Raw genomic sequence first — 5999 nt, 5'->3', positions numbered from 1 at the left:
TCTGCCCCACATCCTCTTCATGTAGAAGTTGTCACACCGATATCTGTGCTCCCATCTCCTGTTCCTTTAACCGTTACCACACAGACTTGAAATAATCCTTCCGGGCCCAGGCTTTAATCACAAAAAAAAAGACAAAAGAAATCTGTCAAATATTATTTATTTGCTCCCAGCTTGTGTTTCCTGCATCTGCGATTAATTTTCTGCGGAATGTGAGGAGCAGCTGTCACTTTAGCACATGAATGAAGCCAGTTTGGCGGCCCAGAGGCATCAGCGGCAGAGGAGGGACAGCTGGGCCCGAGAGGGGGACAATAGGCACTCTCAGTTAATCATTAAATACTCTTAATGAACAGCAGCCAGGCACCAGAGGTTCACTCACCAGTCTGTCCAGAATATTCCGCCCGCAACAGGAGAACGCAGGCAAGCAGGCTGACCCCAAACTGACACTTGTTGATTGGGGCCCTTAAAAGGGCCGCTTTATTCTGTTTGATGAAGTTTCACGCATCAGCCTGATAGAAAATTACAAGAACGACGGATCAAAGCTACGTTGCGTATTTGTGGCTCAAGAGGTTGATAAAGTCATGTTGAAAAATGCTTTCACCGGGGTTATAATGACATATGAAAATAAAAAAGGATTCACGGGGACAGCATCGAACTCCAACACCATAACTGCGTTCAACTTGCACTATCCCATTTTCTATGGATGATTATTTTTCTGCTAAAGAATATTTTATGTGAATAAATGGTCGATAGAATGCAGTTGTTGTTGTTGTTGTTGTTTTTAATCAGCGATGACATCTGACATTTGATTCCTGGTGACTCAAGCTTTAATGAGAACAGCGGCTTGCGGGGGCGTGAGATTTTCTTATGTGGTGGGGGGGGGAGATAAGAAAACATTAAACGAGGTTACAGGAAGTTGTTGCTAAGAACACAAGTGATTTATTTCTTTATAAGGTAACCACTAATAAAGAAGGACATTTTGCCGCCGAGCCGAATACCCATAACCGTTATTAATTATTGATTCTCTATTTGCCTTAAGGAAGACTTTTTGGATTGTTTTTGTTAGAGTTAAGAGAGCCACCAAAACAAATCTGAGATGTTTCTGAAAGATAAATGAGCTCCTAAAGGAGAGCAGATGTTAGCTCGAGGTCTCCTTCGACTGTTGTGTAGATACGTGTGCATGTCTGTGTGTAAATGTGCCACCGCAATAATCTGTATGTAAGTGTGTGTGTGTGTGTGTGTGTGTGTGTGTGTGTGTCTGCACGTGGCTCGGCGTCCAGCCCGGCCCTCCCCATCAGCGGAGGTGGCAGGTGTTCCTCTGTGTCTCCTATAAGAGCAGGTTTTTATGTCGCCTCCTCAAGTTAGTGGTTTGGTTGCCACGGCGATGCCTCAACAGAAAGAGGCTTGTGTCTGGGGGGGCCGGTGCCGGGGAGAAGAGCCGAGGACAAGGAAAGAGGGGAGAAAGGCTTTACTTGCGACACACACTCCGAACCTCAGCCTGGCTTGACAAGAAAGAGGAAGAGAGGAAATCAAGTCAGAGACACAAAACCGGCCCGGGCTGTCTGCCGGACGCCGGGCCGAGCCTTTTCGGTTGGAAATGCCGCTTAAATATTAAGCTGCTGATAAGACTTCACTTACATGCACCGCTAGGGATAAGTGACGCTTTTAATTCCTGACAATGGGAGTGGGAAGTTGAAATGGAATCCTATATCACACACCTCCTATCAGATTCCCCCCCCAGGTTTGAGACAGCTGTCTACTTATGTTCACTGTACCCTGTGCCTTGTGGCATGGCCACCCCCCCCCCCCCCCCCTGTATTTAGGTGGGACGTGGTCAACTGCGATCAATCTCTCCCTCTGTGTGATTGTGTATGGTGATGGGGGGCGTGATAGGGGTGTAAGGAGATCTGGGAAAGACTGGGAGTCACCTGTTCCTTGTTGGCCGGGCTCACCCCCCCCCCCCCCTCCCCCCCTCCCTGGGGAGGGCCATAATTCTCTCTTGGCTGTGGTGATCAGCAGATGCCACGCGCATATCCACACTGATATAAAGGCAAGTACTGCCACAATTCAAGAGCAAAAGCATAATCAATTATGCACCCCCCCCCCCCCCCCACCCCCCCACCCCCCCCCGCCAACCAGGCAGCTCAAAAGTTAATTATGCAGATTTGAAGTGTAAGTAGATTTGAAAAGAAATTTAATAGAATATGCCTTCATTACCCTCAATGCTATTAAACACCAAAGAACCTCTGAGCGGCACATAAGAACCGTGGAAAAGCAAGAAGCAACGTTCGCACCGTTACAATGTTTGGTTTCTTTCCTGCTTTTTAATTCCTTATCTGGTTTTACTTGAACTTGAAGAATGTAAAATTCCAGCCCGTGCAACTCGCATTGTCTTATCACAGCAGCATTCTGACCTGGGAAATGCTCGTTACAACCTGTCTGACAAAACATTTGACAACCTACAGCGTTGACAGAGGTAAAAACAGTTGAACCAGCTCATTTTGTTAAAACCTGCAAAGGAGTGGTGGCGTTGTTAAATGTTATGACACATACTCAGGTATGCAGAGATGTAATTCCAGCAGAGGTTTCTGACTTGATGACAAATTGTGTTTCTTTACTTCTGCATGAGAGTAAAATCTTTCCTAAAGGGTCACATGCTAGACGTGTTCATGTTCTCTGGTGTGTGTGTGTGGGGGGGGATACATGCATACAGTTGTGTGTTACCTGTAATGTACTTTAGTAGATCCGAGTAGATCTGAGTGCCACATTTCCTAATTAGCAACATTCAGGCATGAAACAGGCATGAAAAGCAACATTCATGCGTATTCTATTATAAACGGATGCTGTAGACGCCCAGATTAAATTAAACCGACATAAATGTACAGCAAGTCACCAAATGCACATAAGCACATCTTACTTGAGGAACTATTTGTTTCTGAAAACCAAGGCAAACAGGTTGCTATAGTCATAATGCACTTCTTGTCAATGTAAGGTGTCATTTTAAGGAAGATGAATCCATAAAAGCAAGAATAAGTTGATAATTTTCTCATCTTGTCCCCACAGTTGATTCAGAATTCTCATCCATGTACTGTGAGAAATAACTGAGGAAAATACAAGCTTTAACAATACTTTTGTCACTCCGTGAACAGGATGTTCTCATTTGGACCTTTTCCAAAAGGACTCCCACTGAGGAGTATTTTAAAATAAAAGAGTTCAGATGTCATTTATGGACAAATGACTGTCATACTCATCTCTATGCACAACGGCTTTAATTGGTTTGTTCTCCAGCCAGATAACAAACATGCATGCTAATGTATTTAATCTGGGCAGCGGTTCTCAGAGCTGATTTTACATGAACAATGACGCTGGAAAAATATGAATGCCTCGCGTTTTGCAGTAATTGGTCTGGGATACATTGTCTGCATTGTGTGTTTTGTGATGCAAATGCATTAAATGTGGGGTTGCTGGTTAAAAAAAAAAAAAAAAAAATCAGGGCAGTGGAGATTGTCCCACATACTTCCATGTCATTAGCTCCCCAATTTATCTTTTCAGTTGAAATCACTGGATTCTGCAAGCAGAATGCAGAACGGGTTCGCATGCAAATCGTAGCACCGGAGGAATGCCCGTCCTCTCTGATCTTCTATGCATTTTACAATACACGCCTGGCAATGAAGTTATGAGAATGAGCCTTGGTTGCACGCCCGTAATTGGCTATTCATCGGAATAATCTAGCATCGAGTCTTGTCATGTCTCAACCGTGTCCAACATGAAAGAGAGAAGAAGAAGAAAAAGATTAAACTTTATGTGACAGTTTTAGAGACAGAACATTATGGTTTTTAAATTCCTACACCTTTCAAAATAAAATAATAATGGCAGGAGGGGGGGGGGGGGGGATTATGGCTATTAAACTATAAAATATAATCCACAATTCAACATCTGTGGTTTACATGATTTTCAAGTTTGAATTCTTAAAACGTGACACATTTAAAAAAATAATAATAACCACAATTTAATCAAATATATGTTGATTTAAATGTAAATATTTTTTGATGATTTAAATCAGACTAAAAAAAAAAAAAAAGAATGAATCAGTTAATACCAGGATGATAGCATTCTGCTAAAGTGAACCACCTGGTAGCCCACATGGCCATCCAGCTTGCTGCTGGGACATGGGGGCTCTGAGAACGACCACCGGAGCAGAGGAGCGCCCTCTGCCACAGATCAAGCCACCGGGGGCCTTGAACCTGACCCCCCCAGGACCATCTAGGGGTGAGCTTGTCACATTAGATCCCCGCTGGCGCATTGTGCGCATGGAGCGCCTCAGATAGATAGTGTAGCCGTCCGTCCAATGACCCCCCCCGGATCCCCGCGGTGCTGCCCGGGTTGACACGGGAGACAACCCCCCCCCCCCCCCGCGGAGAGGACTATGAATGGTAAAGCGCTCTGAGGAGGCCGAGGGAGAGCAAAAAAAAAAAAAAAAAAAAAAGGGAGGCGGCGTGCCTTTGTAGTCAGGGAGGAATGCGGAAATGTCCCCGCTCCGTGTCAAACCTCTCTGAAGGGGGTCAGGCCGCATTCAGCCGGCGTGGGAAAGCCGGGCGGAGACGGAGCTCACACGGGCGAGCGAGGCTGCAGTTGCGTGGGCCTAACGTGGAGGGAAGAAAAGCGTGGTTTCTGGAGGCCTATATCACGCGTCTGCCTTTGTCCTATGACCCCCCCCCCCCCATCCATAAAGTTGCAGTGAGAGTGTGTGGGTGAGTTTTCATAGAGCCCTGCACCTCCTCCTCCTCCGCCTCCTCCCTTGCTTGAGCGTCTCTGCTCGGTCGGTGCAGTCTGAGGGGATGGGGGGTTAGAGCCTGCACCATCCGACTACCTGTGTGGCCCCCGCATGGAGGACAGTGGACGGGGATGCGTTTAAAGCCGGACAATGAATGTTTCCCTCGGCATATTTTTTTTTATTTTATTTTATCGGACATGCCGACGTTACGACATTTTTTATTGACAGCATAAACAAAAGGTAAAACAGCGATTGTGTGTCTGTGTGCAGAAGTGTGTGCGGGATAATATCTTATTTAAAACCACGAATCTTTTTATTTATTTATTTTTTAGAAAGATGAAATGAGCCGGTAAGTTAACTTCACCGTTAGTTATTCGTCCGCAAACAATCAAATTAAGGGAAAGAAAATTGAGTTAGTGTCGGAAACGTCACTAAAACTCATCCGGAGGTTGATTTTACGCATCGACGCGTTGATTTTCGCTCCGATTGTCGCGTTTTAACGGTGTTTTAAATGGACTGTTGCTGGTAGGAAGTCCAGACAATGCGAGCCAGTCCGACAGCCACGTGCTCTGCCGGGTCCGTGTCGCCGATAAAAGCCAGACCGGGGAAAACAGCTGGCTCTTTATCTCTGGCGCGTTTAAAACATCGCGTTATGGAAGGTCACTCTGCGGGTTCTCCTTTAAATGTAATTTCCTTTAACAGGATGAGACAGCCAGCCCACGTGAGCGCAACTTTTTACAGCGTTATTTTTCATTTATTTTTATTTGTTTTAATTAATTCGCGAGGCCATTTATTCACGCAAATAAAAGTATTTTTTTCTGTATTTAATTAGAATTATTTGACTTTTTTTTTTTTTTTTTTTTGCGTTAGCGGTAGGAGGACATCAGTCGCGATGCGTAATAAGGAGGAGGAGGAGGAGGAGGAGGAGGAGTGGAAGTCGGGACGCAACCCGGCTCTTGTGGGGTTGATAGTCGGAATAAAACATCATGACAGTCCTGTTATTGCCAACCTGGAGCACAGTTTGAGCAAATCTGACAAAAGATGGTGTCTTCCTCCATCTGTGTCTCCTTGTCATCTAGGCATTGCGTGTGCCGACTTTTTTCTCTGAATATGCCTTTGTGAGACACTCTCTGGCTCCGTCCACCCTCTCCGGGATTCCCCCCGCCCCCCCCCCGCAATATTTTCAACAAGAGACGAGAAAGAGAGGGGAGAAACAAATCCGGCAAAA

The sequence above is a fragment of the Brachionichthys hirsutus genome, chromosome 13 (assembly GCF_040956055.1).
Source record: "Brachionichthys hirsutus isolate HB-005 chromosome 13, CSIRO-AGI_Bhir_v1, whole genome shotgun sequence".
Taxonomy (NCBI): Eukaryota; Metazoa; Chordata; class Actinopteri; order Lophiiformes; family Brachionichthyidae; genus Brachionichthys; species Brachionichthys hirsutus.
The sequence above is the reverse complement of the archived record's forward strand: the minus strand, read 5'-3'. Positions refer to the sequence as shown.